At 52.8% G+C, this 19,665-nt stretch overlaps 1 protein-coding gene across 1 annotated transcript in view; it reads right to left on the reverse strand.

The window, feature by feature from the left end:
- LOC128270869 (hemicentin-2-like) overlaps positions 1 to 19,665 on the reverse strand; it is an 81,969-nt gene that overhangs the window by 51,227 nt on the left and 11,077 nt on the right. The gene's annotated exons all lie outside the window — the stretch shown is intronic.

Genomic DNA, 19,665 nt, shown 5'->3' on the forward strand with positions numbered 1-19,665 from the left:
TTGGCAGTGTCATGTGGCGTCACGTCAGACGAGTGCCAACACTGTTGTAACTCGAGTGTGCTCTGACCTGCCGGACACACTCCAGTAACAATCTTGCAGGGTTCTCCCGGTCCAAGACGTTGCTGTTGCCACCAATAAGGTTAAATTGCGTCGAATGTGGTCCACATCGCAGCAGCGTTTAACGGTACCCGCGAATTTAATTTTGCCATTTGTCCTATGGCCGTCTCTAATGGGCCGCGGCTGAGCACCATTCATTAATCCATTAGCGATAATGTTCCCTTCAATCAAAAGGCGGCCGGCCCCCTCTGGTCAGTTGCCTTCCCGTTTTTAATCGATTCTTTGTTTTCACCGTTAAACGCGCCTTCTAACGGCACTTTGCTGCGCTGCCTTTGGATTCGCAACAAATCCTTGGATCTTCCAAGGTCCACCCCGGGCAAGGTCCGCCGGGGCGCGAGACTCACGCGACCGGCGCGCCGGATCGAAGTTTGATGAATTAATGGTTTTTCTCCCACACCACGCTAATCGTTTACACTCTTCTCTCGTGGCACTCGAGAACGTCTCCATTACCTACAACACAGCCCACTTCTATATGCTCAGAGCGCCGTCCCGCGTCTCCGCTGGTCGAGCTGGGCGTATAGAGCTTAGAGCGGGACATCGCTGCCCTAGTGCCGGGACCTGTTAATTAAAGTTAAAAGCTTTTGCGCTCTTTAAAAGCATTTAGCACCGTTGTCTGCTTTTCCGATCGCCTTCTCCGCTCGGTCGCCGGTTCGGGGGGGAAGGTTCACCGGCCACCAATAATCTTCCGCCATTAGAAGGAGTGGAGCTTGCGGCACCCGCGGCAGAGGCGGATGCGTAGTGAAACTATCACACCACACACAAGCACACACACACACATATGCTCTCCGAGAAAAGGTGTGGATGACTTGTCGGATTTCGGCGGCGGGCTCGGGTCATAACAGAACCCACACGGCGAGACGATGCCGGTGGCGACATCTGAATGAACCCCGCGAGAGCGTCTGTGTCAAGCAAAAAGAACGCCTTGCGGGTTTCGGGGAAAACTGAGGACAGACTGAGACAACAACTACACACACACACAGCACACAGCGAGGAGGTCCAGGACCTCCCTAGGATGTGCTAAAGTAATAATGTGCGGTCCTTGGCGCGGTTCTCGCGGAGCCGGAAGGAAATCTTCTGAGAGTTTTCGGGTCCGAAGGAACAGTCCCTGTAAGTCTCGCCCCATTGTGTCTCGGGAGTGTCTCGCGGCGAGTCGTTGTTGGTGGTGGTCGAGTTGGAGCATTGTTTTGTGACCGCTGTTGTGACGGACCGCTCGGTCTCGCTTTCGCGCCCTTTCGGTGATCCCGCGCTGCTCAAAAAGCCCCGAGCTCTTCTTTTCCTTTCATGCATGCAGTGTAGAGGATCGCTTCCGGCGTCCTCCGTCTGAAGGGTGTGTGTGTTTGTCGGTAGAGGTTGGGCATGTCTAAGTGGATAAACTCCTTTTTGGCCGCAACAATCTCCTACCGGCGACGGAACCACCACCCATGTGGAGGGCAACCATCCTGGACTTTCTTTTTAATTCGTGCTCACAACAAATGCAGGTAGATGGCAAAGCTCCAACTGATGTCCCAATTTGAAAATGAAAGCACCCATTGGGGTCCTATCCTCGTAACAGGAAGAAGCTAGGACCTGGAGTCTCACGTTGAAAATGACTTAAGGCGTCAAACGAACGCTACACTCGCCGAGCTTTAATACGTGCCAGCGTATAAGTTGTGAAAGTCTTGAAAGGACCGAGTGGCCAAGTTCAAACCAAGAATTGAAGATTCCGCAATCCCCACAACGTGGCCACAAGACGTGTGTGGTGTGTGCGTGGTGTGAAGTGAAAATCTGCAACAACCGTAGAAGTGGTGCTTCTTGAAAAAAGGGGTTATGATTACACTTTTCCTTTCCGCACGAGTTAAGTGCTTTTGCCTTTCCGGCTCTATGCCCGGCCTATAGTGTGGTGGAGAACCGGGTACTCGCACACCGGGTGTTCCGGCCGGGCCTGAGGACCGCAGTATTGACCTCACGAACGGCTGGTGGTGGTGATGGTGATGTGTACGGTACGTTCGATGACGTGTGAGACATGATTTACGTGGGAGCCCCGAGCGGCATGTTGTTGCTGACGGCGGCCGGGCAATGTTTCACCCTTTTAGCAATCATCCGTTTATCATTGCTGGGGCACCCTTACTACAACCGCTAGAGAACCGGTTATTTACTACCCAGCCAGCCTGCCACGGAAGCCCCACTACTACTCTACAGGATATCGTACGACTTCCGAGTGATATATGAGCGGCCGGAAATCTGCACCCCGTCCGGACCGGTGTATCCATCCGTGCGTGTCAGGGCGACCACCAGGAACCGGTGGTTGCTCTTTTTTCCTATCGCTGGCAGAAGGGACCTAGCGCACCAGCCAAGCCACCACCAAGGCCAAGGGGCGCAATTGGTGGTGGCATAAGCGTGAATTTATGGAACGAGAGCGTACGGAACTAAGTAAGCGGGCCCGGACAAAAAAGGACAAAATTGGACCTTCGGGGGGCTGGGAGGCGGCGGTGTGGCCTATGGCGTGTTTCGCATGCATTATTCTAATTCGCACACACACACGCGCGCGCTTGCTGCGCCCGCAGGATGAACAGCGCCCGGCGCTCGAGAGCCTCAAATATATGCGCCATCGTACTGCCGGCAGTCTCTCTCTCGCTGTTCGGTTGGCGTGTTTGGCGGTAATTTGCCGTGAATTTTCATAATTAGTACCGGGGGGCGGCCGACGAGGCCCGGTCAATTGGCACCACCGATTCCGGGGAGGGGCCACCTTTGCGCCTTGAGCGGGCTGTTAGGTCGCGGCACACTCCGAGGTGTCGCAAAGTGTTGAAAGTGTCATAAATCTGAAGCTCTGAAGCCGCCGTAAAAAGAGATTCCTTTTACCGCCGAGGCGCGCGAGCGGGTGAATTGATTTGTTTGATTTATCATTAGCATCCCCCCGCTTCGTGTTCGTGTCCGCCGAGGACCGGACCCCGCGAGTGTGAACGGAACACTGTTTGATGGGTATCTCACCCTAATTTACGGCGCCCTATCGTACACGGTGGCATGCGGCCTGAGATCCAACGAATATGCGTGGTGGAACTTACCTGGAAGAAAAGAAAAGGAACAGCGTTAGACAGGGACAGGCAGCGGTATTGAAAGTACGGAAGAAACTACGATTAAAGGTGATCGAAACCCACTTCAGAGTCCGAAGTATCTTGTCTTTTAAAAAGGTTAAGGACTTTTGAACGAACAGCACAAGACGCAAAAGGCCAAAGGGGTGTTAAATAAAAACAATTTTCATGTTTCAAATAATCGACAAACATGAAACTAACCTTTCGTCGGTTGAATTACTTGTTTGAGCGATTTAACATCGTGTCCAACTACACAAAAAATAGACCAGAGAACCGGTCGAGCTGCCTGATTACATTGAAACATCGTTTGGGGGTCAGCTGACCATTGCAACTCGAGCTTCGTGTGCTGCTCTCGGCGGTAAATAACACAGTTTTGCAATAAAACCAATTAAAATAACTCCAAACACCCTTTGAACAGTATGTTTGGCACAGTTTGCAATCATGTTGGGGTTGATATGAACCGGGGACATGTGAGACGTACAATACTACGAAGTCCATAGATTACTAGATACAGTGTATGGATTACTATGATTGTGAAGTTTTCGATGTTTCCCATTTTTTCTAAACATTCCCTTCTTAAGGCACTCAAGAGTCAAGAACAAGACTGCTCATGTCGGAGAATCCGTTCTTGTGTCCATCTCTTACTCTGCTCTGCTCGAGTCAATCTTTTGCTCTTACTGCTGCCATTAGATGTTCTATAGTTTATTAGATCTAGACGCAGAACACACGAAGTGAAAGACAAATGTTTGATAAAATTGCAAAGAATATGAAGAAGTAGTAAAAACCTGATAACTCTACCATAGAAAATATATTGAACTACTTATTCTATACGCGAAATGCCTAAAACAATTTAAAACAAATGTTAAAACCGACTTCAACCAAGTCCAAGAACGTGCTTTTGCCTGATCTACGAACAGAGCTCATTGCTGCTATGTAACTGTTCAATATGTAAAGGCAAAGTAGAATCTCGTTAGGTGCTTGCCACGGTGCACCAGAGCTGTCATCCACGCGAACGCTGGTGGTGATTACATGTCGCTCGCGGAACAAGAAGAAGTACACATTGTTAGCCGCACGCGAAGCAGCGTGCCCAACATTTAAACCCCGGCATCGGCCCCCGCGTAGTCCATTGTTTATAGCTGGACCGCGAGAACCAATATCGATCGTCGTAAAATAAGATACTCAAAGCCCGCAGACACGGACACACTCTACACGCACGATACAGCGGCTAACGCTAACGACGTGCGCGCTGATTTATGCTGATATGCTGCACTCATATTTGGGGGGCTTGGGACAGTTACAGCCAAGACACCACGCGGTCCCACCTCCCAGTCATTCCGAGAACCGGGGAGAACCGGTTAGAAGGGGGTCGCGCGCGCTTGGCGCGTGGTGAATGTTTGCGCCAAACGACGACGCCTCCGACGAGAGCGTGTGCTGCCCTTCTACTAAACGTTTGCCACTCGTTCCCGACCGCCTCCAACATGGTACCATGTGGTCAGCAGCAGCGTGGAGGGCAGCGCACCAGTGGCCGTTGTTGGCGCGCGTGAGCAGAAACTCCAATTGCGCCTCGCGGGAGGTAATCAGCACGAAAGGTGTGTGTGGTGGCGCTCGGATGCTGCCCGGAACCGGCTCTGCCGATCAACGTGAAAGGCCACGGTGGAGCAAAATGGGACCGGAAGAACGACCACCATTACGGGGACGGCGTGGATGCGGCGCGTCGCGCGCCGCGCTTCCATGCAATTTACAACTGGCCGTCCGTCCGTCTGACGTCTAATGATGTTTGTTTTCTGGTTTCCCGTGACACGCCGGGGCACGAACCGAAGAACCACCGGGCGGAGCGCGCTACCTTTGCGGCGCCAGCCGATGCTTAGAAGGGGAAAGACGACGACGACGGCGCCCGCCGTAATCCGTAATTTTCTGCATTGTCAGCTGCGACACGGCGACGGTGGCCAACATTACCACCACCAGTCAGCCAACCACCGTCAACCGGCCAGCCTGTGAAAGGGGAGCGCGCGCAAAAGAAACGGCGAAGACACGAGAAGGGCAAAAAACTGGAGCGACAGAGGGAAAAAATGGCAAACGAGCCCACCCCTTTCTGGTCTTCCCTCCCTTCATCACCGTTGGAGGAAGTTGGCCGGCCAGTTTCTGGTCTGGTTTGGTGGAAAACGGCACACGCGCTCCCCAGAGACCGGGATTGGCTCTGGATTCGTTTCGCTTTGAGGTGGAACACACTCTCCGGAGACCCTCGGAGATCGCGGATCTCTCAATCGATGGCACTAACTCAGTATCCTTTCTTAAAATATTTCATGGTCCGATTTTCGATATGGGCGTGACATGGGGTCAAAAACTACGCTTGGAAAAAAACACACCGTTACAGAAAGCATCAGCGATTAATATTGTTTCTGGTGAAGACCATGGCCGATCGTCGGTTGCAGCCGAAGAAAGACAAGAAACATTTCTGTAGACAGTCCTTCATTGATAATGCCATCTCGGTCTAAGATTAGCAGCTGACAACAACTATGACGTATGACAACAACGACACCTGTCTTCATCGTACTGAAAGTCCCTTATGTCCCAGTTCCTTAGTGCTGTTCGTCGATCAACCTCAAGTAGAGAATGTCGATCGGCAGGAGCGTACGTGCATCATCAAAACCATAGTTTACGGAGTTCCAACTACAGACGATGCGCTTCTTTGAATTTTGACAGTTGACTGTCAAAATGCAGTTGCCCATTGAAAAGGACAGAACTCCATTTCCCGGTAAAGTGATCCACAGGTCTCCCGACCAATATTGCCGGACTTGAGAGTGATCCACCTTAGACTCGGTGTGGACAGTCTCCTCTGGCCGCACCCCGCCCCGACAGGTTTTTGCATCGCTTTGCTCTCGTTTACAGCGGGCGCACCGGATGGGGCGGCAGAGCTTGCTGATAGAAGAGGTTGTCCAGAGAGACCACAAGAGCGTCTTGTGGAGGAAATGCCATTTCCCCCCTCTGGTGTGGCACACAATGCACCATTTCGAAGCCGCGGACAAGTCGGTCCCACCGCGGCGGTGACCGGACGAGCGGACGGACAGGGGGGACACATCGCTACACTGGATGCTCATTTATGTGTGTGATCTGCGCGTTTGATTAGAGTTGATGAAAATCAGTCCAGTGGCGGGGCCGCCCCCGTTCTACTTACCGGGGAGCGGATCGGCGTGGCGTCTGTCTTGGCATCCAGCTACGGAACCCGCGACCGACGACCGGCGACCGGCGACCGGCGACGTGGTGCACAAGACTCGAGGCGCGCGCGCCCGGTCGATTGTTTATTTTACATTGTAATTTATCGCTTTTTTCTGGTTTCTGACCACCTTCTGCCAGATATAGCAAACGGACCGACGTGGGGAAGCCCTACAGGAAGGTGCGGTGTAGTGCAGCAGTGTTCCCTTCTGGCCATTTTTCACATCATGTCTCTGGGAGGTGGTGCGGGACGTAGTCCAAACCAACACGAGAGCACGAGCGGATTGTTTACTTTCGCCACATTGTTCCTTTCGGTCCGCGATGCAATGACCCCGAGGCGGACCCCGATCCTCCCCGCCCTGGTTCTGGTTGGGCATTCAAAAGTTAACACCTCGCGGGGCTGAAAAAAAAAACATTCCACCAGAGACCAGAGACGAAGGTACAGAAGTTGGAAACTGCACTGCCCGAAGAAACGGACCGGAGAGCGCCCGTAAACACGTAAACACGGCTCCCAAAATACGCACTGGTAACGTAAATAATCATCCATTTTTTCTCCGGAACACCCGGACACTGCGCCATCGAACTGCAGTTACAAATTAGTCCAAGTAGAGAGGGTTGGCCGCAAAGGCGTTCCCAACGAGGAACAACAACACGTGTGCGGCCACGGTATGTGTTTACGGAACACACCAGCGAACCAACGATCGACGGCAGACCAAACAGAGCGCAGAGTACCGCGAGTTGGTCCAAGTTTGCATCGTGCATTTCGGGTCGAATTCCGTGTCTTGTGGAGGCGAATGATCATCTCCTGGCCACAGAGAAAGAGATAGATAGAGACAGCCGCGATGTCCAGTACCCTTTACTCTTGCTCAAGAAGCGCCCTGGAAAATGGGTTGGAATTTGCTCGATTTATCCCGTAATGGTTTACGTTTTCTGAGAATCGATGTTTTGTGACCCCGGAACGAGTGCTCCTTTTTGTAACAATCCGCTGCACATGACTCTGGGGGCGGTTCATCACTTTTTCTGCGAATTGATCCATGGTTTCGTGGGCAAACTCATAACAGAATAGTCCACTGGGTATTTGTGTAACGCTCTCTTTCATCATTTTAGAACAGTTTAGTGTTTGGGGGCGAATAGCCGTTTGGCATAAGCCACGCCAAACACACGGCTTTTGTGTACGTTTTCCATCACGTTTGGGAGTCGTGCACTTCGAGTTGCTAATCTTTGGGGTGTCGGAACTATTAAAAATGAAACAAGGAATGCCTTACGAGAATTACTGGAGGCACTGGTGTTGGTCAAACCTTTGTCGACGTGCAGTGCAAATAAGAATTAGCCGAAGAGATTCCTTTAGGATCACAAATGACGCAGTGTTCAAAATATTTACTTATTTACTTTTTGCTTGGGCCCCTTCTTTGGGATTTTCCAACGGTTAATATTGATGGCTTTGTTACATCGGGGTAGGTTGTTATATAAGTGTGGCTAAAATGAAATCCATTATTTTTGAATGATCGTGGTCAAAACGTGGCCACGACTCAAAAGGTGGCCAAACCAGGGTTAACTGTCAGGAAGGTTCTACTGTGTATTTGGTGGGACTTGAAAGGTATCATTTATTATGAGTTGCTCCCGTATGGTTAAACACTAAATTCAGATCTCTACTATCATTTACTGCACCGTTTGACCAAAAACGGCCAAAATTGGTCAACACAAGAGATGTTGTGTTCCGTCAGGACAACGCAAGGCCACGCACATCTATAGTGCCTCGTCAAAAACTCCGAGAGCTTGGTTGGGAAGTTTTAATGCATCCATCGTATACTTCGGACCTTACACCAAAGGGATTATAACCGTTTTTGCACATTGCAAAACTTCCTGAGTGATAACAAATTGAGACCAAGAAAGGATTTGAAAAAAGATGGCTCGAGATTTTCGCCAAAAAGGAACAAAACTTCTATAAGAGAGGCATTATGAAGCTACCTTTAAATCAACTATGGCATTAAATTTTACAACAAAACGGTGCATATTTTACGCAAATAAGACCATCGGAAACTTCTTAAATAAAGTTTGGATATTCATGCAAAAATAATGGACTTCTTTGTAGCCAAAGTTATAATATTGTTCTTAGGCTATTCCTCCCTTACGACTGCTCGTACTTCTTCCTGCCTGAGATATCCTTTTGAACTTAAGAAAATGACAAGCCGACCGCGTGGTTTTCTTGACGTAAAGTTCAGACTATGATATTTTGATAGACAATCTATTCGGTGTTAGAAGAAGCGTAACTTTTCCCACAGCCGAGCATTCGTCGTGGTGAGCAACATAAAAAGATCAATCGTAACATTCAATCTGTTGGTCCCTTTAAACAGGTCCCGAAGTAATTGATCGGCCACGGTGAGCGGAGAACGCAACCACGACCACGAACAAACCACGCTCGGCAAATAAACGGGGGTCTGGTGATCGGGTACATTCTTGGAACACGCCGGCTCCGGTCCCGCGCTCCGGTTTGAATCTATTCATGGCGCACGCGGTTCGGTTTGTTTGACTGCAACCGATCCAACTAGCAACATGAGAGAGCTGCAGGATGCAGGATGCTGCTGCGGGCTGACCTTTCCCCACCAGCAAATGTTCAACAAACGATCTGCGTTGCCGTTGCAGCAGCCAGCAGCAGCCGAGTGCAATTGGGTTGTATAGAAATTCAAAATCAATATTTACCATCCCGTCAAAAAGCGACCCCTCTAACGATTGGGCAATTCTCCCCCCGAAGGACCCACCGGTGGGGTGTTTGGGGTCGTTGCAGGCGACAGGTGTCGTTCCGAGAACTCTCTCGACCGCGCTCCACCCTCTCGGTGTCAATTCTAACACGTCACCGAGCGCGGCGGCGACGGCAGTGGCCGTGTTTATTTGATGAGCCTCGGGTGTGCAAGGTGTGAAACTTTGAACGGGTGTACATACGGCGGGGTCCGAGAAACACACCTCCAGCGCGGGGGCCAGCCCGGGCGGCCCATTCATCAGCGTCTTAAAAATTAATCAAACCACAGAGCGTCACGGAGAGCGAGACTCGGCGCGCGCATAAGCAAGCATATTCATCATACTTACGACGGTTGTGGTGTGGTGGGCCCGACCCGACCCATAAGCGCAACGACGGTACGACCCCGAAAATAACCCGCCGTGCCAGCAGCCGCCGACCCTTTCATCGGCCCGCGCTCACTATGTGTGTGCGTGCGCGCCCATCAACGTCATCATCATCATCATCGTTAGGCAGGCCGTCAAATTACAATAATTGACTGAACTTTGGCTGCCGAGCCCCGAAAGCCCGCGTTCGGTGGGCAATCCCCAAGACTTTGGCCAACTCTTGGCCGTCGGAGGGGCGCGCGGGATGATGTGTGGTATGTATCGGGATAAAAAATGACCACAAAGAACCCGGCACGGAACGGGGCAGCTTTTTGAGGTGTTGGGAGTAGCGTTCGGGGTTTTTTTTGTGCTGCTTGCGGAAGTCCAGACTGGTCAGGTCGGAGTCCAGTTACGGACTGCCGCTCTTTTCCAGCAGCAGCCACCGACCCAGACCAAGGTTAATAAAAATAAAAGCCGACGTAGGGGATCTGAAAGAAGAAAGCTAAAAAGAAGGAGAACTTCCTAATTGATTGCCCTCTGCTAGGACCGAGGCGATGTACTCTCCTATCAGGTCGTGGAGGCCGTCCCAGCATTCGCGAAAGACGACCACGAATTAAGATAAGCGCAAACGTCACAAGTGAAGACGCACGCGGGCGCACGAGAGTCCTTGTCCGGGGGAGCTAGGACGTGAGGACGGTATCGATGAGGCACTCCCCGGGACGCACGGCGCGGCCACTGCTGGTTCTTGACATGAAAGCATGAACACATAATTAATTATTTATGCTTCTCCTAACAGGCGCCGAGACGGGGCAGCGGTCGTTGGGCGGTTGTTTTCGAACACCGAAACTAAACTGCCCCACGGGAGGCCGGGTACTTGGGCTGCTGCTGCTGCTGCTGCTGCTGCGAGAAGAACTTTTGCTAGAACGACCCTGAAGTCGTTAACTGCCCGGGACCTCGCGCGGGTGCGCTGTGAGAAGTATAGTTTTTGGGCCGCAGAGGATGCGCTGGACCGATCGATGCGCGCGAACGGAAAAAGGTTCACTTTCTTTTTATAATGCTCTCGAAGAAGTTTACTTGCTTTTCTTGTGTGGGGCGCGCATCCCTGGGCGACCAGACCAGGAGAGTTTGCTGGGAGCTCTACGCCAAAGTTTCCGCTCTATCGAAGCAGCAAACAGAAAAGTTGCCGTCGCTGCCGTCGGGTCGACGGGTCCGACCGTGACCGGCCGACGTCGTGAAGGAAGAAAAAATCAAACTAAAGGATAATTTGAAAGTGTCAGGAGTAAACAAGCCCACCATCGAGGTACTGCTGCTGCCGGGCGCTCGTTTCTAAATAATTCACGCTTTATCTCAATCGATAATCACTTGTGGACCAGCGGCGGCCCCCGCCGTCCTGCTCTCCCAGCTGACTGACCCGTGAGAGATTGGATCGGGCTTTGTAAACAGACCCCACTTGGGCGCAACCAAAGCAACGGGATGATGATAATGATGCTGGCTGGGGGGCTGGCAAGGGTTTCCCTCCGCCTATATTTTGCACCACATTTGCCCGCGTCTCGTCGTGTCGGACCCTTCGAGCGTCTTCGATCGGTTCGAGAGCTTTCAATCATTGAACGAAGGTCTGTAAACAGGTAAAACGCAAGCACGTGTTTCGCGCGAATGGCGTGGGGAGTCAAAGCGGACGGACGGAGAGACCCGAAGGAAGCGATGGAAAAGGTAAGTGATCCATTTCATCATTAAATTTCAATCCACACAGACCTCGTCCGCCTGGAGCCACCACAGGGCAAAGCTGGAGAGCTTTCCTCGCACACTGACTCATCACTTTTCGGAGGGCAATCGTTCTAAAAACTCATCCCCGCCGGGGGGGAGGCCTCTCTAAACCCGGGGCCTCAGAGCGCTGGCCACCGAGTAGGTGTCTGCGGCGGTTATGCTGGTTCCGCCGGTGCGGCTGAAGAGGTTATACACTTTTGTTTTCGTATCAATGCCTGTTTGCAGCCTCCGGGTTTTTTTTTGCCTTTTTCTCCGCGAGCTGCCTCGCTGATTGCGAGCCTCGCGCCGTTCAGGAGAGGCCGCGTTCAATATTAGCATTCGCATCGTTACTTGCCCAAATTAAGTAGCAGCCAGCCGAACGCACGTTACGCAAGAGCTTCGAAAGATAACACCACACACCTCCGAGGAGGGCTCTGGGCGCTGTGGATGGGCGAAATGGGGTGTGTCGGGTGTGCTGAAGCACGTCCGAACGAGGGCGCTTAACAGGGGCATCCAGCAGCAGCAGCAGCAGCAGCACTTCATCGGGTCCGGTCCGAGGCCTGAGCGCCCCGGGAACCCCCGCTGAACGGAGCTGAACAATGGAATCGAATCATGGGGCCCAACGATAGAGAGAGAGCTGATGATGGTGCACATGGGGTACCGAAACCGCACCCACGGATGTCCCGAAGCTGGACGACGGACGGACCGACCGCGCGCGGTGTCCTAACGAACCGCGGGATCAGCAGGATGCGGCCGGTAGAGGGCGCAGTGGTTGGTGGAATTATTATTGTTATTATTATTGTTATGATTGTGATGATTGTTGTGCACATGATTAATGGTGTGAAGGTGAACATTACGCCGACCGGCGGCGAGATGGGCGCTATTTTTTCGCCGGCCATCTCCTGCAGCGGGCCGGCCATTGTGTGCCTGTGTGTGTGTGTGTGTGCTGACGCGCTTTTCAATTGGAGTCTCATTATCTACGAAAGCATCCGTGAAGTTGTTGCTGACGTTGCTCCGTTTCGAGCAGATCATCGAGTAGAAAGAAGAAGCACAAGGAAAAAAAGGAGCTGCACAATGGAAGCTGCAGGCTCATTGAAGTTCCACACTGACCGAGGCAGGGCGCTCTCGTGGCCCGGTCCGTGAAGTACGAGACAGTACTTTATTCATCAACGCGATAATTGAACATTATTAATTGCCTGTGCTTCGAAGAGGATCCCCGGACGGGCACACAGGACTATGCTTTCGCGGAAAAGCGTCACCATCATTACAGGATAATTAATGTGGCCACGCGAGGGCATTGGGGCGCGCGGTTTGGGTAAACCCACTAATCAGCCGCAAGCTCTGGGCCTGACCTGACGTAACTCCTATTGAACGGATCGGGTAACGAGGGTTCCAAAATGGCTGAATGCCAGACGAGGTTTAAGGCGCTTAGTACCGGACATGGTTAGGTCTACATAGGGAGTTTGAGACACGTTTTAGGACTATTTCAGTTGGGGCCTTATCATATTACCCTGAATATTCCGTCATTCGAGCACTTTCAAGCAGTTTTGCTTGGAAATCAACTAGTTGTCGTCATGGAAACGGCAAAATCCAATCCAAAACTCAACGTCACTTTAAATCAACTCGAATGGGTTCGGTTCGAATGGGATCAGACATCCGACGTTGGCTTCGGTGGACTCAGGGTCAAACCGAGGCCCCGCGTTTCCATCATGCTCGTGCTGTGGTGGTGGACTACAAGATAAATGATTCCAATTAAACCACTCACACAATGTGGCTAAGCTGTTGCCCCTTCGTGAGTCCTGTGTCCCAGTGTTCTCCATCGCCTCAAGGCAAGACGATGGCAGGCAGCGCCATAAAAACCATAAAGTTAGGTAAAACATGATTGTTGACCGGCTACATTTCAACGATTGCGACGAGAGTTGTTGTAAAAATCAAACCCAGAGTGCGCCACTTTGCGTGTTCTTCGTTGTGCCGCCAACTCCCTGAACGTGATTTCACCCCAAAAGAAAGCTTCGAGAGGATGTTGCGCTGGCACACGAATGCAACTATTTTATTGCCATCTAATTTCACTGGGGCGTAATGTATGCTGATTGCGATTCTTGGTGCGCGGGCGCGCGCTCGTTGCATCGGGCTTCGGGCTTGCATAATTTCGCCCCATCGGGCACGACACCACGGCAGGAGCAGTGTCTGCGACAAATAAACTTTACCGACAACACAGCTTCAACCCACCGCCGGGTTGACAAAGGCTGCGCCATTTATGAAGGTACACAACCCTCCAAGTCGGGCCACGAACTAAGGCTAACGTATGGAAAAACGGTGGCCCGGTACAATAAACCCCCAAAAGGTAGTGGTATGCTACGCCCATGTCCGGGGCTAAGGACACGTGTTCCGCCCGAGACGGAAACCAAGAACCGCCGAGCGAGTGAGCCCCCTCGAGGTTTCGGAGGGCGCAGCAATGTGGTGTCTCGTACACTAAGGTTACTTATTGCCGGCGTCGGCCATCGAAAGCATACACAAGCAACTCGACAAGCAAAAGGGGGGCACTCGACTCAAAGAAGGACTTCAAACACGGGCTCGGCTGGCGCCCATAAACCATTCGGCGCGCATAATTCGATCACATTCTCACTAATTATAATCCGCGCCGCGGTTATAAATGCCTCGCCCGTTCGGGTCTAGGATTGGGCCATTGGGCGCCATTTGGGTTTTTGTTTTCTCCTTCGTCTTAAGCCCCAATCGGGTGGTGACCATAGCAAAAGCCGCAAACCCCCCCGTTTGCGCGCGGCAGACAGATTTGTTTGATTAATTTTAATCGCTGTTGCGTCGTCGTGCTTGTCTCGGCGGCAGCGGCAGGATACCATCTCGAAGGTGTGTTTGTTTGCCCGAGTTTCGGTGACGCGCCGGCCCAGCCGTCTTCGCGGCCCGTTTTAAGCCCGCCAGCTTCGTTAGCGTTGATTACCGATCATAATTACCGGGCCGGGGTTGGGTCCCAACGGAAGACGGTTGGATTATATTGGCGCCCATCGTCCCGAGTTCTGCATCTCGGAGGTTCCATCCGTTAATCAACTGATTAGAGCGCCGCCGCCAGACGTCAAATCGGGAGCAGAGCAGCATTCCGGTGATTTCGAAATGCATCCCAACCACATAATCCGATCTCTTTTCGAATAAACGAGTGTCTGGAGCCCTAACCAACCAGCCCGCAACCACAGCAATCCGAATCCGGCGTGGCAAAGGTCGAGAATCTGTAGTTTAGTGTTTGGGATTATTTCGCAATCTGGGTGGGATTAAGGGTCGAAGACGATAATTCCACACACCCGCGGTCGCCGGCCATCAACTCGGTATTCGGATCGCTTTCGCCTGGAATGTGATTATCAGGTACGGGCGCGTGTTTTTATTGCCATTACCACACACGTGGGGTGTTGGCCGCCGCCGGCCCTGGAAGTGAGAGGTGTTGGCAGCTCAGTTCAAATGTCAAACCGCTTGACGAGCGCGCGCGTGAGCCATTGTTTTCCGAATTTCTGGCGGGAACGAATTCGATTTCCTGCGTGACCTTTTGGGTGGAGCGTAAATTACGGAATCGGGGCCATCGACAACGGATTTGACAGATTTTGGGGCCTCTGGATTTCGATGCCAATAAAGTGTAGCTCGTCGTCACGGTCAATTAAAGCCATTCTCCGTCAGACTGTCGCTGACCCGCTTTGCGGTGCTTTAAACTGCTGGAATGTGGAATTGGGGCACTAAGTTTGATCGTCACCCGTCGCCTGGCCTGGAGCTAGTTATGGTGCGGATGTTTCCGACCACAAGCTCGGAAATAAACGCGAATTGCGGAGGTCCAGGAATCGAACGACGAACTGCTGCTCGAACCGAACCGAACTGTGCCACGTGTGCGCGTTTGGAGGGTGTGTCGGTCGGAGAGAAAATGAACGATTATTCGCCCCATTTTGACGTGCCATAAATTGTCGAAAACCTGCATAAACACCGCTTTGTGGAGATAAAAACGCCACACCGGACCAGTCGGGGTGGCAATCAAAACCCGGGAAACAATGTTTTCACCCTTGTTGTTATCGAACACACACACACACCTGGAGGGAAGCGCCAAATTTAACACCCACCACCATCACACCTCTGGCCGCGCGCCCGTGTGGTAAGCGTATGCAGCGCGAATTGGGACACCGCCACTTTTTTTTTAGTGTCTGATGAAGGTCCTGTTTCGCTTCCTGTTGCGGTTTCGAGGCCACCAACAACGTCAACTGGAGGCGCCCGTCGTGCGTTGATGATGAATGACAAATGGCGTCCATTCACAGGCCGTTTGGCATTTATTGATTACGATTCGGACGGGGACGGATGAAATATTCCGCCGCGCCGCGATGCGCCATCTTCGATTTTTGGGCGCCCCACAGCAGATTGATTTCGACAGTCGCGGGGAGGAAAATTTCGCCGAAGCTTATGGCCGGTCTGGTCCGGTCGACGTCGACGCGCCATCGGACACTTTGGGGGCCATAATTTACGCGTGAATTGAAATTTTATATTGCAGGGTTTTTTCGGCGGCGTCGTGTTCCTGTTTTTTTTCGGGCGGCGGGGTTTTGGCCACTGCCGTATTCTCTCCCCAGGGCGAGAGTTTATGGCCAGCAGCTTCGCATACCGATCCGCGCGCGGATTAAGGGGTTCTCTTTGCTCGCTTCTCTCCTTTTCCGAACTCCGTCATTAAAGGTGCCCCTACTCTGTTTATGGAAGCTCGCTTTAGCCGTCGGCAGGGGGGACCAGAGGTTTAGTTTGGTTGTGTGCTTATTTTGTTGGTCGTGACGGACCTTCAAGAAAGATTCTGCGCGGCGCTCGGGTGCTCGGGTGTGCGCGGCGAGTCGGCGGCATCTCCTCTCATCACGAATCACGAACGAGACGCGTCTCTGAACCATCCGCGTCCTTTAGGGCACGCTTTCGGCTCCACCGCTCCGTTTCGGCAGAGTAACCGCTCATCGGAGCGGATAATCAACGCATTTTTGAACCATTTATGTCATCGCCGGTTCCGAGAGTGGGATTCTTCGGTTTTCGGTTTACTCAGCATCAGCGGCCTTCACCACTGGCGTTACTTCTTCATCATCTCCTTCCCTCTGATGGTGATGTTTTCATTTAAGGCCCCGCCACCGACTGGCTGCCGCCCCCCCCAGGGTGGGCCATAATGGATTCGATTCATTCGCGGGATTTTTCTCGGTGCCTGCGCGAGCTCGTTTGTCCAAATAGTGTTGCGCGCCGTGAAACGCCGTATAATTGAATATTCGCGTCGCGCCGTGGGTTGCCAGCCAGCCAGCCACGATATTGGAGTTCGCTCTGCGCGGTTCACGGGAGAAGAAGGTGCAAAAGTTGGTAAAACTTCCCAAACTGAGCGCGAACAATCGAATAAATGGTTTCAAAGCGATGTGCGCTCGATGGCTCACCCTAAAGAGTTCACACCATTAGCACCAGAGGCAGTTCGAGACGGTGCTGGTGGTTTGCCAAAAATTAATAACCATCCGTCGCGCGGCGAGAGCTTTAATGGAGTCTATTGGCCCAGTGTTTTTGTCCTTCTTATCGACGAGTTACGTGGGTTCGAATCACAACCTGGCCCGCGCGTTTCCAGATTAAGTAATCTCCAAAAGAAGTGGCGCGAACGCAAAACAGAATTACCGTCACCCCGAATAATATGCCAATAAGGCCTAAATTTTCACATGATTGTTGACCGGGTGGGTTGTGACTGCATAGGACTTTTAACTCCTGGCGAAATTGGACAGCAACAAACAACGGTTCCAACAAATCCAAACGACTGCGGGGCGACCAGCGTGCGCGCTTCCTTAATGACCCCATCGGAGAATTCTGCCACTTTCCACCGTGTCACGAAACGTTGACCACTGGGCGGCTTCGGTGACGGCAACAATCGTGCAATTATCGTCGCCCGCCAGCGCACACACACACACACGCCCCATAAACGGCGGCCATTGTCGTCGCTGGCTGGGAACGAAACAATAAAAACGGTTGGGAGAGCCCGAGGTGTCCTCCTCTCCTCCGGCGGGGGGGGTGGTTGGTATGAAAAGCGAAAGCGAAATGGCCATTTTTATTGGATGTAACCAATCACGGCAAAACAGCGGCCGTAACGAAGTGAACAAATAACGCCGCGGCGTCGGCGTCGGCGGCCGCGGGCTTCTCAACGGTTAAATCGGCTTTTCGTGTCCGCGGGATAGCCAAGAGGCCCCTCGTCCTCTCGTTCTTCCCATATTTTTGGTGTGCGCTGTGGTGAGATGTGGTGTTTTATCTCGAAAACATTTTAATCTTGCGTTTCGCGTAATTGGAGCTAAATTAGAGACAGCAGCGCCCATGGCCCAGGGTCGTCCTGTTCGGCGGCCATCATGTGCCGTGTCGTGCGCGGTCTCGTTTTCAATCAACGGCTCCCTGGGGTGTTGTTGGCGATCACGAGCCCGGAGCTTAGCGGCGCAGTGCGTGCGTGCGTGAGGGGCGCTGTTGGCCCCGTCACCATCAGCCCGTCGAAAAGGGTCTCCGCACGTCCAAGAGTCGAGTCGGGCACGGCCTCCATCGAGCGCGATTTCGGAAGTGGAGCTTGGGTCCTTTTTGAACCGTTCGATAGAAGGTGAGCCTGAAACAATGGCCAGGCAAGCACACGGCCCGAAAGGACCACTGCGATGGGAGCAGCGAGAGAAAGCACGACCGATCGGCCGCCACCGGCCGGAGAACGATGCCGAAATCAATTCACGTCACTCCATCTTGCTCATTGCGCGCGGCGGTTCCGCGGGTTATCGGCTCCGAGTTCGTGTCGCGGATCGTGTGGCACCTCGACACCGGCGTGAAGCAGAAGAGCTGAAGGAAAAAAAACCGAAAGTGTCTCCACATTCCGGATTCGATTCCGCGCTCGATTGGTTTCGGAGCGAACGGTATTTTCGGAACCGATTTGCGTTTTGCACGCTCCCGCCACCAGAGAGAGGAGCTTCGAGTTTCACGGTGGCAGTGTTTCACGATTCTCCACCACCACGCGATGATGATGCCCTCCGGTGTGTCTGATGTCTCCTCGTGTGATCCGTGACAGCCGTGAAGCGCGGAGCGCGGAGTGCGAACTTTCTCGAGAGCGTGTCCCGCATAATGCCGAGCAGGTGGTTTGAGGTTAGCCGTTTACGCCGGGAGACCCCACTCGAGATTCCATCATTTCCAATTATGGCGCGCGAAATCGGTCTACTACGGCTACAACACACTTCACCGACGTCGGTCGGTAGCTCGCGGACGTGTTATTGCTCGCGACTTCAACCGGGCCGCCGAGTGGATTGAGAAACGCCGCTATGCGCTGCCGACCTGAGAGGTGCTCTCGTATTACGACGCACCCAGAGCGTTGGCCGGAAAGTTCCGGGAAAAGAGTCAAACGAGACGCCGGGATTACCTATCGGTGGTCAACCACCGACTAAAGCTAACAGCATGGTAGCAGACGCGTGCGACAGATGGCGCCACGCTACGAATAGATAATGGCCGCGGTGGTAATCACTTCCGCCGAGGCCACCTGCCGGCCGAAAAGGTGAGATTAGCGGGGCCGCGGGTCGCGCCGATTCCTTCGGAAGTGATTCGAAGAATTGGCTGATTTCTTGCGGACGACCAAGGAAACGGTGGGGTTTCGGGCGCATAAATTGGCAGATTGCGCGGCAGGCAGCGGTAAGAAATCGCTGACGTGGGCCGGTGGTGGCGAGACGAAAGTCGTTGGAGACACCAGGGTCTGTAGTGCGGCGAGGTTATGTCCACGACCGCAACGACAGTCGTAGCGCAGCAGTCGTAGATCAACCATAAAAGTTGCCGATTCAATTAAGTTGGCTCGGCGATACATACGGCGCCGCGCCCATACACGAAAAAGTTGTCCACAGCGCGCGTTGTCCTCGACGAAGGTTCCACGGCAGCAGTGGCACGGGTGGATTACGGCCAGGTCGCGATGCTGCGACGGTCGAGATAAAGTGGACTCTTCAGCGCCGGGCGCCACACCACCATAATCTCGCGGTCCGGTGTGTCTGTCAGAAGTCCATAAACCACGTAAATTACTATTATAAATTTCCACGCATAAGCTTCTCACGTGCGCCGCCCGGGTTTTAGGACGGACGACTTCGGGTCTCGACGATGCACCTTGGTCCGCGGCGAGTTATCCCCCCGCCGGCCACAGGAATTATCAGCCAGGCGGAAGAGCATCATCACCGGTGGGGAGGAACCCCCCAGGGGGATATCTCGGAACTGTCCCCTCGACCGGCAGTAAGCGCCTGCAGCAAGAGTATCTGAGGGGCGTGTCGTTTGTTATTTTGTTTGCCATTTTTATGCTCGAAGCGTAGAGCTCGAGGCCCAAAAAAACGGGCAACTTTATCCGTTCCAGGCCGTTGAGTCAGCGAAAGTTCTGTCGTCCTGATAAGCGCGCGTAAAA

The sequence above is a fragment of the Anopheles cruzii genome, chromosome 3 (assembly GCF_943734635.1).
Source record: "Anopheles cruzii chromosome 3, idAnoCruzAS_RS32_06, whole genome shotgun sequence".
Lineage (NCBI taxonomy): Eukaryota > Metazoa > Arthropoda > Insecta > Diptera > Culicidae > Anopheles > Anopheles cruzii.